The sequence below is a fragment of the Bicyclus anynana genome, chromosome 4 (assembly GCF_947172395.1).
Source record: "Bicyclus anynana chromosome 4, ilBicAnyn1.1, whole genome shotgun sequence".
In the NCBI taxonomy this organism is placed as follows: Eukaryota; Metazoa; Arthropoda; class Insecta; order Lepidoptera; family Nymphalidae; genus Bicyclus; species Bicyclus anynana.
Window position 1 is genome coordinate 8,714,985 of NC_069086.1, and position 17,518 is coordinate 8,732,502.

Below are 17,518 nucleotides of genomic sequence, written 5' to 3' on the forward strand. Positions count from 1 at the left end.
TTTGAAAAAAATCTTCAGTCTTAGATAGCCCATTTATCGACAAAGGCTATATGGTGTATATTAACCATGTATTCCTACGGAAACGGAAAGCACGCAGGTGAAACCACGCGGCGTTAGCTAGTGCTTCATAAGTATTAAGTAGGGCAGAAAATTGTAGGGAGATTTTTTTGCATGGCCTACGAGGTAACGCTTTGTTATAATGCGAAGGTTTAAAATTGTTGATTGTTCTCTTAACTACTAGGTACTAGTACTAGGTATAAAAATTATATAGTTTGTAAGGTTTCAGTATGTTACTGGCAACAATGTTAAGAAGCAGCAAGTTCGCAGCCTTAAGAACTACGAAGTTACTGCAAATTATAATGTTACCTACCATTATGTAATCTTTTGTAAGGTCCCAAGGTTGTTATCATTATACTCTTATTATGAAAAGTGATAAAAACAAGATTATAATGTCGTATGCCTTTACTACTTACAATAAAATGAGTTAATGGTTAATAATATCATCTTAATACTGCGCGTATCTACTAAACAAGCGCATAATTATATACCAAATCTTTAAAAAAATTAAAACGGCCTAAAGTTTAAAGGACTTTATTTTTAACTGAAGTCATAGGTAATATATATATATATAAATCAATATAAAATATAGGTCGTAATGACAGGTATATCGCAATTCAATACTTTTGTTTGTTTTGTTCTCAGTGATAAAGATACCATAGTGGTGGTCTATATGTGGTAATATGGTCTACAAGTACATACGTTATAGTTGAAGCTTTTAAGCTTTGCTGTATCCAGATATAAAGTCAGGTTTATTGAATCGATGAAAACTATATCCAAGTTTATGTACTCGAGTTCGTCTAAGAAGACAGTCGGATTTACTTTCGCATCTATACTAATTAATATTATAAAGCTGAAGAGTTTGATTGTTTGTTTCAGGAATCTCAAGAATCTCAGGAACTACTGGTCCGATTTGAAAAATTCTTTCAGTGTTAGATAGCCCATTTATCGAGGAAGGCTATAGGCTATATTATCTTCTTATTCCAACAGGAACGGGAACCACGCGGGTGAAACCGTGCGGCGTCAGCTAGTTCATAACATTAGTATAGATTGTAACACAAAATGTTCAAAGAATATATTAATTTTGAGTGGCGTCAAACTCAACGTATGGTATGAGTAGATTTACATCTACATATCGACAATGTTAGAAAGTTTCACAGTAAGTTAACACTGTTTCTTGTTAAAAAATTTATAGTGTAGTAAAACAATTTCCCTCGCCTACGATATTGCATTTTTTCACACTTTTCTTTGTTCCACTGACGTTGTACGTTCCCTCAACGTGAGTAAAAAATTAACGAGAATTCTTTCGCCGGTATTATTTAACGGGTTGGAAATCTTGAATTAATTTTTACCTGTGACTACCCAAGTCAGACTTTGAGCAGATTATATAATATATAATTTCTTTGAGAGTTATTTATAAGAAAAAGTACCTACTTTATAATTGAAACGTAGATTTGACCACCTCTTTGATTACTAAGCTGTGGTTGTCAACAGAGAAGACCTGGGTTCGATTCTAAGCTCGGGTCAATTTAGGATTTTATATTTTCAAAATTGGCTCAGTTCTAGTCTGATGGTGAGTATCGGCAGTGACTAAACAAAGACATACCGCCAACCGATTTAGCGTGCCGGTGTGATGTTTCAAGTAAGCCGCCTACCGTCTTAAACTGCATTGTCATTTAACATCAGTAAATCGCAGTCAAGGCGAAACAAGGCTGGACATTCTTGAAGTTTACATATTTGCGGTATCCGGCAATCGAAGGTAACCGTGTAGCGACAGAAAAGCTGATGATTTTTCGTTTTAACAGTGAGCCACTATAATCCTTATAGTTGCGTACCGAACTTAGCGAGTATAATTATTATAGTATCATATCATCAAACTTATGATTTTTATAAAATTACCAAGCTCCGAAGCTAGAGGATCTCACTTAATTAATTTCTTTGTTATAGCCACTCTCAAGCGGTGGATGAAAAAGTGAATAGCAAAAATAAATGCTATCTTACAGTCCATAATAATATGATTGATTACACCAACTAATAAGTGCAAATCATAATTTTTATTTGTTTGCCATTGGATGTAGATACGGACCAGGTCGCCCACTCTGGAATCCATTATGGTGGCACCTACAACTAATTACAAATCAATATATTATACAATGCTTAGAATAATTATAAGAAAATAATTATGGATCAATTAGTAAGGTTATGATATAGTGCGTTATATTTTAGTTGAAGCCGATCGCAACGCAAACGCAAATTTGAACGGATATTGATATAAATTTGCGTTCTTTGCGTCCTAAGTTTTGTCAACAGTAGGAGCATAGCCACTTGAATGCCCATGATATCAACCAGATATATTGACAAACACCCTGATAAGTCCCGCTTCCCAAAAATTACCAAAATTCGACAGATACCGACCTACTAAAAACGTTACGAAGACTTAAGTATCGCACGTATTTGAAAATAAAATATCACGTCGTAGAGAATATAGAAAGAAAATAATTTTACCGTTGTATTTAAACCACCAAAAAATATCTACTTTTAATAAGTGAGAAAAATAAAACGCAATCTTGAACGCAAATGTCAATGCAACAGCGCGAGATCTGCTCATGCGATGGTACCGTACTCACATTCTAACTCTTCGAAGACTACGTTTATATTTTATATTGCAAAGAAATGCAATTTATAATTCTGAGCCTTAAAAATATCGATGCGTCATCGGCGGACTGACGAGGTTATTGTTCTTTTTCCGACGATGCGCCGAGCTGACCCTTATTTCTTATTTTTCCAGTTCCCCGAAACCTGTTGTAAACGTGCCGAGGCAGAAAAAATACACAACACACCAATTACAGATTGCAGTATTAAAAGCTGAATATACCAAGTGAACTCCTCAGGGAAATGTTCGCGCGTTATGCTACTAATTTACGTACACATATTTTTTACTTTAGGTTTGCTTTTGCGCACAGTTTGACAGGGTGTTGGAGAGTATTTACTTTTACTCTAGGGTTATATTCTTTACCGAAAATTAATTTGAATAATTTGAAGCCTCAATAGCTCAACGGTAAGAGTGGTCGGACTCATCACCGAGGGGTAGTGGTTCGACCTCTGCCCCGTTGGCCTATTGTCGTACCCGCTTCTAGCACAGTCTTTCCCGACTAATTGGAGGGGAATGGGAATATTGGTCATTTAAAAATATGGCGAAATATTCTTTATTTAAAAAATAAAAATAAATTAAAAATGATCAAGGAATATGTGTTCTAAAAGTAATATTTGCGGTGTACGTAATATTTCTTTTGTAAATAGATCTTCAAATTGTTCCATATACGCATCCTTATAATTAAGACTTTTACCAAGTTTTACGTATTTTAAAACGCAAGGATAGATAAAGGCGTGTGTGTGATAGTCGAAATTATTTGAATTACTTTGTATGAAAACAAAAAAAGTTTTTTTTTATTTAGTTCAAAAAATATTAGTTATGCAGTTCGGCTCCTATAAGTGCCAATACCAAGCCAATACCTTGAAGTTATGGGAAATACTCCCGAGCACCCTGTATCATTGCTCTTAATGTACTACAACGATACTATCCGAGCGATTCTATATTTTGAGATGATAATAAAAAATACACAAAATATTGCATTTTATTGTTTCTCCTAGACAAAACTACACCTTACTTGCTTCGTTTGTTAGCAATTTATTTTTTTTAAGCCATTTTCGCAATATTGACTAGTAGTGTAACTAAAAACCTTTCAATCAAGTCAGATTTCATAAAAAGGCGTTTCATATCACTTCACTTCGTTAAAAGTTCGCAGATGCACTTCGTTAGGGGACATAGTTAGGTAAAATATGGTGCATATTTGTGTCCCTTTGTGGAATTTTACTTTATACAATATATAATATAATGGTGAACACGCCATCCTCACTAAAACGTCAAGTTTATGAGGCTATATATAGCTATTTATGTACCTAATTATGTAACACTTTTTCTTTTTTGTACAATAAAATAAAAAAAAAGAAGCTACGATATCTCGGACAAACAAAGACCGAAACGTGAAACTTAAAACACCCCTAAGTTAACGTCAGGGGTTAAAAAAATATTTCAAAAAAGCCTTGGAATACTATATCTAATTGATTTATTGTGATATTCATCCCGAAAACCTGACAAATACAAGCGACACCACCACTCATCCCAACTAAAGAACCCTCTGCAATGTTTAATTTTGAAACTGGAGCAATCTCAGAAGAAGTAGACTCTTCTATTTTTTAATTATCTATTTTAGTCTATACCTTTATAATTAAACTGTGTCAAGTAATAATGAATTTCCGTGAAGTGTTCCTAAATTCTATTCAATAATTTGGCTTAACCGAAGTTGGAAGCCGTATTTTTTGTCTTTATTTTATTTTTTAGGGTAAGTAAGTAATAAAAATAGGCGGCAGAATATCATCAAAAACTCGATATCGAGAAGCCCGCTAACGTTCTGAATAATGAGGTACCTAGTATGCCTTTTCCGTTCGCTTAACACTGTCGCTGACGCACATATATCTTTGAAGTTTTACGATAGTTCGATTGTCTTCGTCAATGTTGTCACGTTTGTCTACAAAATAGGTAATACATCGTTTGCAGGAAGGAAGCGATGTGGCTAGTGGCTTCATGTATATTTTATGCCGATAATTATACACTCACGCGCATGCAAAATACGGTATTTGCATACATGCATGCTAAACACATTGTTTGCATGATCATTTATAATTGTAGTCCGTACCTATGTAGTATATGATTTAAACGATTCGCACATAAATTAATTTTAATATACCGTTCTTTTACTCGACCATGTACGTTCTTTTACTTTTAATATGTTCTTTGGCACATATTTTATGAGTGTGTTACGGGTCTATGTTCTTTGTCTTTCTTGGCTAGACGACATATTCCTTAGCCTAGAGCTACCCTTAGCCTTACTCCCCAAGTTAGAAATTTAAACATGCCACTGTTCCCGTAGGAATATGTAATAAAACATAACGTATCTCTTGCTATGATAATTAAATGCTGGAAAGTCGAATGTAAGAAAGGTGATAATATATAGTTTCGTAGTGAAAAACCTACCGACAATCTTTGTTTTTTTATGTATGAATCGGTTAATATCAACATATCGGTTAACATCTTCCCAGAAAATCTAATAAAATTGATGTATTGAAAGGTAGTCAAATACCCGATTATTTGACTTTTCTCATGGTATGCAATTATTGTTGTTGTACTTGCACAATACAGTGGCAGTATTGTATACGGAGGTTGGTTGGGTCTGTGCTTTTATTCTCATTTCTCTTACAAAAGATATTTATATAAATGCCGTAGACCGTTATTTCGTAAAGCAATAAATCAAAAATGACGGCCGCGTGGCGCAGTGGGTAGTGACCCTGCTTTCTGCATCCACGGCCATGGGTTCGATTCCCACAACTGGAAAATATTCGTGTGATGAACATGGGGTTTTTCCAGTGTCTGTGTGTAGTGTGTGTGTTTATACATTATGTAAGTATTTATATGTAGTATATAAATGTATATGAATATTATAATATCAACTATCTTAGTACCCATAACACAAGCTGCTCTGTATGCTTACTATGGGGCTAGATAGTGATGTGTATTTTTAAGTATATTTATTTATTTATAAAAAAAAAAAAATTACATCCGAATTTAACTTTAAATCTGTAAAAAGATTTTTAAACTCGATTGTGTGGATTAGACAAGCATTTTATTTACAAAAGGCTCTACAAATATTATAAAGAAGGTTTTATCTTCTCTGTGAAGCCTTCGGAGGCTCTGGAATATTCAACCTGATAGTATAAAATGTTTCAACTGAAGGCCTGGAGCTAATTTGGAGTTCGTACACGAAGGCAAATTCAATTAAAAGCACATCACAGATAATGGTCTTACGCGAGTTTAGAATTAATAAGAAAATTAATTACGCGAAATCGCCGCTTAATTTAGATCGGCATTACCTTTATAATGAATCTTAATATATTAATATCTAATATTGTTAAACAAGCATTTCTTGTTTACAAATATATTTCGCGATATCATATAACTTTATATTTGGCTTTTTTTGAGTTAATCTACTTATCTACCTTTCAGATTTTCGTCAGAAAATCGATAACTTTAAAGATATAAGTACTTAATTACATAAAATTGAAAATTTTGAAAAACCCCGAAGGTCATGAATGTCCCTTTATCGTATATATTACAGGTAAAATCTCGTTATGGTAAAAATCATTGAATAAAAGTTTCAATATTTATTTAAAACGTACTAATTGGAAATTCTATGAATACAGCATCGTTTTTCGAATTCGTGGAATTTCGTATGTCTTCCGTAACCTTATTCTCTTTCCGTATATCTATAATAATTACACATGAAATTCCTAAAGATACACCTAGGGGTTCTTCAGATATCCTATATACCTATACTAATAATATATTGGTCTTACAGCGAAAAGCTTCGATCAACACCTTAAGAAGCTTTCGCTTAACTGTTGGATCAAGAGCCGGATACAGAAAGCAGTGATTATTGAGACGGCGCGTATTGTGAGGAGGTTCCTCACTCTGGAGCCCTGACCACCAATTGCTTGGGCACTCAAATGTCCCGCAGCGGGAGGGTTAATTTATTTTTTTATAATTTTATTATAAGTGTTATGTATTATATTTTGTGTGAATAACGTTGATAAAAAAAGAAAGAATGAAAAAGAAATAAATGAGAGAGATAAAGAGAAAATATTTTAGTGTTTATTTGGTGGAATTAAATAGGCTCTGAAATACTGGACTGATTTCACCACTGGAAATCAGTAATCAAGCTGTAAGCTATAAATCAGGGAGTATATCCCCGTTTTCCCTCAGGAATGGGAAATGCGCTGGTGAAACCACGGTCCACGGGGTACTATTAGTGATAAAGAAATATAAACAAATCTTTTTGACGAGGAAGCATAGCATAAAGTTGTAATCTGAAAATATGAATATTAAAAAGCTGAAGAGTTTGTTTGTTTGAACGCACTAATCTCTGGAACTATTGGTCCGATTTGAAAAATTCTTTTAGTGTTAGATAGTCCATTTATCGTAGAAGGCTATAGGCTTTATATTATCCCCGTATTCCTACGGGAACGGGAATCACGCGGGTGAAACCGCGTGGCGTCATCAAATACTGTCTGCAAATACGAGTTGGTATTTTATATTACAAGTTTCCAAATCTTTTTTGTACGGATATCGATATATTCGGAGTTGGACGTGTGTTGTGAATAAAATATTGAGTAATTTAACATGTCACTCAAAGCAATAAATTACTATTTAAACATGCGTTTTTTAAATTTAACTTATTTACGAAGATTTTAACATCGCTTAAATTTTATTATAAGTGTAGGTATATCTAATTTTTATCTTCATCAATAACAACCCATATTCTTATTTCATTTCATATTAGAAAATTCTCAGGTATGCAGGTATCATCATGATGTTTTCCCACGATGGAGTGGGTACGACAATAGACCAACGGGGCGGGGATCGAACCAGCACCCTCGGTGATGAATCCGGCCGCTTTTACCGTTGAGTTATTGAGGCTATACATTGGTTGGCAATTTTGATCAGTTAGCAATAAATTAACAGTGAATACGAAATCACTTCACATAAGAATCACTAACAGCAGTAGTCTAGTTACCAAGTGCCTTTTATGGCAACACTTTTTCTCCTTCTCCTAAAATTATGGTTGAGTTTTCATTCGATTCGAAATCGCATGTAGATAGTGTCTCAAAAATGAAGAACCGCTCGCGAATATTAGAAAAGTTACAAACAAAGTGAACTAAAAAAGTATAAACAATTAACTAAAAATAAAGAATCGAATGACACCGCAACAATAGTTTTAGAAGGAGAAAAAGTTTTGATATATAAGTTAATACTTGTTAACTAGTGTAAAGTTAGTTTGGTAGTTTTCGTGTATATCCACTAAACTCAAAGTTAGTAAATAGGCTACCTTATTAACTTATTAAAAAAAAAAAAAAATTGGCACATACAAAGTTATCAAACATATAGTCGGTTAAACATAAATAGAGATGACATCATGACATGCAGTAAGGTAGAACTTAGCGGTGAAACATAAAAGATACGTCCTATGCAATAAGTCATAGTTAATATCCCGAGGTGGAATGATTCATCATATAAATGACTTACACACTATTACAACTCATGTGCATCAATTTGAACGAAATCATTAGGCGTTACTTCGAACAATGGATACAGCTCGCAGTTATTACACTAATAAAAAAGTTTCCGCCACTACTTCTTTATAAAATGTATGAAAATAAATTAATCATCATTTTAATCGTTAATTAAAATTAAAAAACCGAATAGACCTACGAGTATACAGGGTGCTCGGGAGTATTTCCCATAACTCTAGAGTTATATTTTTTAAGAAAAATTAATTAAAAATGTCTAAAGAGCATGTGTTCTAAAAATAATATACTATGCACAAAAATTAAGGGAGCAGAAAAAATATCCAAATTTTTGGGGGATTTTCAACAGGCTGTAACTTATACAAAAATGGTCGTACAGCAAAAAAATAAAAAGCAAATTGTAGCTCTAAGTGTTTAGTTTTTGGATTTGGAAAATACTGTGGAACACACACATACACGTGCGCAAGCACAAAAGCGTAAATTATGACATTTTCAGAGCGAAATTCTTGCTCCTTTAATTTTTTCAAAAATTCGATCAAGTGGGAAAAAAAAACGGTTGGCTGGATTGAATTGAAACTTTGTAGGGTTTTTGTGGGTATATTGAACAGTAAAAGGCACACTTAACGTCAGTGGTTTCCGCAATATTTTTGATTGGGCGCTTGATTTTCCTAAAAACGACAAAAAGCCCTTTTTTGGATGCTTTTTCAAATTCATGTAATGATTGAAAAAAAATTTTTTTTTCAAAATTCAATTGCCAAATTTTTGAAACCAACCTCAAAATTTCTGTGCAATCATTGGTTGCTGAGATATTGGTAATCAAAGACAAAATGATCTTTTTCCATTCAAACATCGATATCTCAGCGAGAAATGCTCGTATCGAGATTTAAAAAAAACGAAATTAAATCTGAATAAACAAGCTATCCGGTCCATATGGAGGTTGAGTCGAAAAAATTTTTTCCACGTCCGTAGATTAAAAAAAAAACCAAAAAAAATTCGAAAATTTTTTTTCAGTGGTTTTCTTATGATTACTCGAAAAATATTTTCAAAAAAAAATTTTCAAACTCAGATCCAAAAACTAAACACTTAGAGCTACAATTTGCTTTTTATTTTTTTGCTGTACGACCATTTTTGTATAAATTACAGCCTGTTGAAAATCCCCCAAAAATTTGGATATTTTTTTCTGCTCCCTTAATTTTTGTGCATAGTATATTTTCGGGCTAAATAAATATTTATTTTGTAAATAGATCTTAAATTGTGTCACTTATACGCATCCTTCTAATTTTGACGTAGCCAAGTTTTACGTATTTTAAAATGCAAGGATAGATAAAGGCGCCTGTATGTATGGATAAGTGAATTTTTTTGAATTATTTTGAATGAAAACATAAAAAGATTTTATTTTTTAGTTTAAAAAATATTAGTTAAGCAGTCCAGCTCCTATAACTCGTCAACACCTTGAAGATCTGGAAAATTCTCCCGAGCACCCTGTATAGGTATAAAATGGATCCAACGTTTCTTGTTTCTTGAGTTTCTCTGAAGCGATCCACTGATTCAGACTAACGCCTCTCTAATTGACGACCTATCCGATACAAGAATGAAAGAATTACATTATAACTAAGATGTCATAGGTTCTATACCCAGCTCGGATCGTTTTCGGATATTTTATGTCCAAAATTGGCTCAGGTTGGTATTAGCAGTAGACCTACTGGTAGTATTAGGATCGTGGGTAGAAGGGTAATAGAAATAAGAGAGGTGTAAGATGATTATTGGGCAAAAACTATTCAAAGGTAGGAAATAGAGTGTCTTTTTAACGCTAATCCACTATCTTTGTAGAATTCGTCGTTTTTTATGACAATAGGCCAGTTGACAGTTTTTTTTTAAAGGACAAAAATATTAGTTAGACGATAGCATTTTTGACTTTTGGAAAATTTTAAAAATACATGATTTTTAAATTAATTTTCGTAGGAAATCCTTAACTTTTTATATTATTAATTAATATCGATATATTTCGGACCCTCATTCCATGTACTGCGAAATTAATATTGTTTGTATTAAATTTGATATGAGTCAACTACCCTATTAGTTAGCGTTTGACTGCGATGTCACCTGATGATAAGTGACGATGCAGTCTAATATGCAAGCGGGCTTATTTGGAAGAGGTACAAGTTTATTCTACCCTATACCTCTGACAGTTATTACGCGGTCATACTGGAACGCTAAATCGCTTGGCGGTACGTTTATGTTGTTAGGGTGATAATTAGCCTCGGCTGAAGTCTACCACCAGACCAGACCTATAAACTAAAGTGACCCGTGCGGGGATCGGACCTAGACCTCTCTGGTGAGCCACAGCTCTACCAACTCATTCAGTTTCAACTCATTCAACATTCAACTGATTGTTTTCTATCATTTATTTATGTCCTTTTTTATTTTTAACAACGTTAATACAAAATATAATACAAAACACTATTAAAAATGTATAAAGAAAAATGCGCTGTGGGACATTTGAGTGCCCAAGCAACCGGCGGTCAGCTCCAGATTAAGGAACCTCCTTACAACACGCGTCGTCTCAAGAACTGCCTTCTGTATCCGACCCTTGATCCAGCCGTTAAGCAAAAGCTTCATAAGGTGTTGGTCGAAGCTTTTCGCTATAAGACCATTGACTGAAACAACTACCGGAACAATAATAGTTGACTCAACGTTCCAAATGGCGGTAATCTCGTGTCAACTCGTTGAGATCATTGTTTTAATACAAACCTAAGAAAACTTTGAAATACTAATGGCAAAGATGATTTATAACGCACTAGTGAGCCAGTGCATTATAAATCACCTAAAAACCAATTGGATCGTTGTATCCAATTGGTTTTTAATTAGTGGACCCAATTTCTAAAACAATTAATTATTCTTATCAGTCTAATAAAGAGTTTTTGGGGGCAAAACAAACTCAATCAAGTACGAGTAGATTCATTGGCAAATTTACCTTATATTATAGAGATTATACGACTCTAATTCAAATTCAAAATTCATTTATTTCAAGTAGGCTCAGTTTACAAGCACTTTTGACACGTCAGTTGACTATTTGTAAAGATTTTACCACCGGTTCGGAAGGCAGGTTCTGCTGAGAAGATACCGGCAAGAAACTCAACAGTTGCTCTTTTGAAAAAGTCATACAGTATTACAATTTACATTTGATAACAATTAAATTACAATTTCTTATAGTTTTATTTCCTGTGTGAAGGTGGAAGCTGATCCAATGGCCTCCATGCACCTTTGTCGTTAAGGAACTCATCAATAGTGTAGTAACCTTGACTAAGTATATGTTTTTTAACACATTGCTTAAAGTTGTGCATTGGCAAGTCCATCACAGTCTTGGGGATCTTGTTATAGAAGAGTACACCCAAACCCACAAAAGATTTTTTAACTCTTTGGAGACGATATGCAGAAATAACTAACTTATGCCCGTGTCTAGTAAGACGTGGGTTTAGATCTCCTTTTCGTTTGTACAAATTAATATTTTGTCTCACATAAACTATACTGTTATATATATACTGACAGGCTACTGTTAAAATGCCTATTTCTTTAAACTTTTGACGAAGGGACTCGCGTGATTTTAGTTGATATATTGCTTACTCGTATACACAGAATACATAATATAAACAAGTATAACGTAGAACTGAATATAAGCATTGATTTCTTTGTGAAATTTCATTTCACGAATTCAAGCAGGCTCTTATTAAAGTATTTTATTTGACTGATATGATATGTGTTTCATTCCTAACTCTATGGACACAGAATGGTCTGCTGTAAAGCCGACCAATCAGGGGCAAGTTCGGACAGTTGACGATTTAAGATTACAATATATTGATTAACGGTCTCACTTCCGATATATTACAATATACCGAAAAATAACACGTTAAATTGTAATCAGTATTTTCAGTTCACAATATGACGGTAGATTATAATATCATGAGTGAGATTATAAATTAACGTATTTTACAATTTAACGGTAACATATACAATTAAACGTATTAATGTTTTGTTTAATATTTTAAAAGTTAAATAACATATATGATAGTAGTATAACTAAAATAGTATGAAATAGATATCAAACTGTAAATAGAAACCATTTATCTTACTTTTAATATAATTTATATTTGAACCGTAGTGGCAGGGTGGAAGGAAGTTATTTATTGGCATTCCCGTCTCTAGGGCCCTTTGTCGTAGATGAGTTAGGTTCACCGTTTTTCGGGTAACGAAACTATTAAAGGTGAAAGACTCTGACGTCTATGTCATAAGGGAGAAAAAGCTTTCTTCAATCATTTTCTTGTTTATAAACAACAAGCAAACGCCCCGCGGTTTCATTCGAGTATTTCCCGTTCGTGTGGGAATACGGGGATATACTATGACACTAGAAAAAATCAAAATTGGTTCAGGTTCAGTTTAGGTTCAGTTTCAAAACAAGAGTGTGTTTTGCTGTTCCGTCAACTACTTACTCGTTCTATTAATTATATTACTTCATTATTACTAATTAGATACTATTTGATCATCAAACTTCCAAAGCATTATCACTCTCATAATGATCAGATGGGCTCAGTTATAAATCTTTTTACAAATCAATTTTATTTTTACAAACGCTTCACAAACGCTTGGAAATCTAAAAAAATGTAGGGGAAAATGACAGTAGGAGTTGTAAGTTATTGATAGGTCACGTGATCAACTTATGAATCGGGTATGACATTCTCATATATTTTCTACTGTTCGAAGCGTTAGAGTTTGTAGAATTGACGGCTTTGAGAGCTTTTTAAAAGCATAGACGAACCATTTCACTACTAAGATTTAATTAAATGAAAAATCAAATTTTAAGTGAACCACGGTGAGAGTTGAACTCTGGGTATGTAGCCGACTTAAACATCAATTCTCTTTCTACAAACGCTAACTCTTCGAAGACTAAAAAATGTTTTTTTGTAATACACCCTACCCTCTTTAAAATAAATCACTGGACTAATGAGCTAGCTATAATCACATCACACTAATATTATAAAGGCGAAAGTTTGTGTGTAAGTGTGAAAGTGTGTAAGTATGGTTGTTCCTCTTTTACGCAGCGACTACTGAAGCGATTTGGCTGAAATTTGGAATGGAAATAGATTTTACTCTGGATTAACAAATAGGCTATTTTTCATTTCGGAAAAATCCATGGTTGCCGCGGGATTTGTGAAAAACTGAATTCCACGCGGACGAAGTCGCGGGCGTCCGGTAGTTTTAATATAAATGTGTTAAGTTTAGATAACATATAGGAGAGCTTCCTGCTGTGACTGATATAAGTTATTACCTTTAAGTGTTCGATCAATGAATTAAATCATAATTTTTTTCCTGTTATTTTGTTTGCTGTGATTTAGAATAAACAATGTAGGTATATATTATACAAAAGCGATGTTATTAATGACGTAATCGTGTATTTTTATAAGAAAAAATCGCTTGTCACACGCGTAAGTGACTAAGCATGTAGCGCAAAAATCTTTTATAAGCTTCTCCATTAAATAACCATGTTTTAAGGAAAGATATGTAATTGGTATAAATGTTAAACTTCCAAAAGATTTTCTTTTGTAAGTTATGTATAGCTAAGTATATTTTTTAATAAAATCCTTTAGTTTAAACGCAAATATATAAAACAGCGCTTCTTTGGCTGACTTTGAGAATTATTTTTATACATTATGTATAGAAATTTTCATTTTCTTAGAGTAAGTACCTACCTAGTAGAAAATTATGAATTTTTATTAGTCAATAAAATAGTTGTCAAAAAGTTGCTAAAATTAGATGTTCACATGATCGATCAGGCCACAGTAGTTCGATAAGTAACATTGCTTGTCTCAATTATCAAGTTCAACAAAATCGGACCAGCAATTTTTTCAAGTTGCCTCTCATCTCACGAACTTAAAATTGATGCCGGATATCTATAATGTGTGGTACCTATCTTAAGCCACATATTTTTGACAGCCTCCGTGGCGCAGTGGTATACGCGGTGGATTTACAAGACAGAGGTCCTGGGTTCGATTCCCGGCTGGGCCAATTGAGGTTTTCTTAATTGGTCCAGGTGGTGGGAGGCTTCGGCCGTGGCTAGTTATCATCCTACCGACAAAGACATACCGCCAAAAGATTTAGCGTTCCGGTACGATGTAGTGTAGAAACCGAAAGGGGTTTGAATAACCTAACAAAACCTAACAAGCTAGCCCGCTTCCATCTCAGATTGTGTCATCACTTACCATCAGGTGAGATTGTAATTAAGAGCTAACTTGTAAAGAATGAAAAAAAAAAAAATTTTATAATTCGTATTAAGAACCGTAATATAAAGACATAGCTAGAGATGCTGCTGTAATACTAGTCAGTATATTATATTAAACAGTTCTCACTCGATAAATACAAAATTATAATTTTGTCTAACAGGAAAAATTAATAATGTTGTTGAAAACATGATAAAGTTGCCTTATATGAACTAGCTCACGATTGCGCATTAATTTTCACGCAATCGTTGCAACCTTAAAACACGTGTGATGTGGGCGGAGTGTGAACATATCACACGATGATGTCATAAACTCGCCACTCCACTATCTTTGTCACCCTTACACGAAAAGGATCCTAACTCCGCCAAGAATAACACTGCTCTATTGTGGTTCTGTTATGCAAGACCGGTATGTACTTACAATCCATTCATGAAGTGTTAAATATCCTCACACAAAAATAGTAACAACTGTTTATGAATTGCACTGGCTTGTAAATGCCCTTGTAGAGCATGTACTCGCGATTTTTTTTTAAATATGTTTAACAATCCACTGTTTACCTTATTAATTAGTGTCTATGCGAACATCACTACAATCTTTCTGTCACTTCACTATGTTTACACTTTTAATTATATCGGAATCGAAAGGTTTTTTTTTAAATAACCAGTTCGTCGCGCGCGTATGATCGCTCAGCATGCGCGGGCGAGGCACTATGAGGCACGAGGCGCAGGCTGCGCGGGAGGGTCCCCTCCCCCCTCCGGGCAAGGCTGCCCCGACGCAATGGCATTCCATCTGTGACGACAACCTGCCCATTTATGTCTTTGGACATGGTTGACGGCCAGCGGCCATATGGTGTCTTCCAGTTGATTATCTCTTTCAATGGGGCACTGTAATGGTTGTAAATTGCTTCAAGGTGTGGGATAATAATGGTAGAACTAACTGTCGAACGGAATCCCGTGGTAATTTATAGTATTCAATGCAGGCACAGTTAACTATTTATTTAAAGCGTTGGTTTTTGCCAATGTTGTGATTATGTAAGTATTGAATTGTAATAGAAATGTATAATGACACTAATAAGTAAATGAATATCATAAAAAATTAATAATAATGATTATAGGTTCTATACAACAGCCTTTCTTGATGAATACAGTTTACCAATAAACAAATTAAAAATGAGGGTATAAATCACTAGTCATTTCACACTTAATAATAATTATAATTTACGTGTTCATAAATTAGGGTTATATTTTATTAGTTAGGGTTATATATTGTATATAACATTTTCTAAAGAATCCATACAGGATTTAAAATAGTTAAGTTATAAAATGACACTAGCAGAAATATCTGCAGTTCACCCCAGCAGTTCCAATTCCCGTAGTAATACGGGCATAAAATATATGTTATGATACAAATAACGTGGCTTACAGTAGGTAAAAGAATTTAAATACATACAATACAATAAATAAGATTACTTATTGTAAGCCACGAGAGATCTAGATCCAGAGATTGCCCCTTACGACCTCGAAAACTATATCTCTTTATAATATTTAGTATAGATTATTATTAATTAGTAATTTAATATGTTGATACCAATTAATTCTTTCTTATTATGAGTCACTTATAGAAATATAACTTCTCGTTTAAGTCGATATAATATCTAATTTTAATTAAATAATTAATAATTATTAACTACAGGCCTAAATCAGGTAACAATAATAAATTAACATGAAAGTTATACGTCGGTCAACCACTAAATCAGAGTTCAAAACGCAATATCACAAACACCTCCGTAATCCTTCAATAGTAGTGAGCATTTGAAGCCCTAAATCCGCTTGTTCACTGATGAATTCTAAATGTACCCTTTATTAAGTTCACTTTGAACATATATTCACAAGTATCCGAACACTGCATATAATTATACGAGCATCCGAACAATACGGTATTTCATATGGTTGAAGTGATACAACATGCCCCACTGAATGGGATATGCACAGTATTCTAACTCGTGAATAAATTTGCATGGATGAGTGACAACCTTCCTTCCAGTATAGGTAGATGAAAACTGATTCTTAGTTATTACAAAAACTGAAACAGTAGGTAGGTACTATTTAAAGCTAATTAATAGTTTCAATGTAAAAAAAGAGTTTGTACGAGTAGTCAAGGGCTAACTTGTAGAGAGAAAAAAAATATTTACGATAGGTACGCCTTGAATTAATAAATCACTAGGCTAGGCACCGACTTCAAAGTGATCAATAGGTAGAAAATATTGTTTCATAGGTACGTTAACGTTTTGAAGTCTGTTGTATTTTTTTTTTTTAATAAATGGATGGTTGCTGCCCACAGCGTGGAAACCGCTATTTCTTTATTGTCACATACAACAAACTTGGAACAAGATAGCATTAGTTCGGTTTGCTTACAAGAAGACGAGTCTAATGAAGATGACATTAATGAACCGTCGGAGAGTGTAACGGAACCTTCACTCCCCACCACTCAACCCCTCTCCGCGCGCGCAATGCGTGCAGCAGCGCGTCGCGCAGCCGCTTCGCAGTTTGGATCGAGCCGCGATGCAAGAACCAGCTCATGACTAAGGGCCCCGTATGGGTTCGAAACTAGTCGGGCATACTCCGACTTAATATCACGTGAGTTTTAGCCGTGTTTCATAATCAATTAATATAAAAAATTATATTCATATGAAATTCAAGCATAGCTCATGCAAGAGGTCTATGTCCAGCAGTCGATAGGATAAGGTAAGGTAAGGTATAGTCCTTATGTAATTAGCGTGAGTTTGCAAAGGACTTCTTAACACGATTTCAAACTGCGTCACTGTGGATAAGGGGATATATAATTATAAACGTACCCAAATACTGTTATAAAAGAATTAGTTAAATAATAAAACTGCTCCTATTTTTTTAGCGGTTTTATTATTTAACTAGTTTGCTCAGTAAAAATATGTAAAGCGAATTCTTTCCTTTTTCTCTAACCAAAAAATATAT

At 33.9% G+C, this 17,518-nt stretch overlaps 1 protein-coding gene across 2 annotated transcripts in view; it reads right to left on the reverse strand.

Moving 5' to 3' along the window:
• The window catches only part of LOC112045656 (filamin-A), a 135,599-nt gene extending 120,355 nt beyond the window's left edge, over positions 1 to 15,244 (reverse strand). The window contains exon 1 of one of the 2 annotated variants that reach the window (XM_052881380.1): positions 15,086 to 15,244. The gene's annotated coding sequence lies outside the window, so the exon portion shown is untranslated. Of the gene's footprint in view, positions 1 to 14,948 lie in introns of both variants that reach the window. The other variant, XM_052881381.1, reaches the window with a different exon arrangement.
• Between the last annotated feature and the right edge of the window lie 2,274 nt (positions 15,245 to 17,518).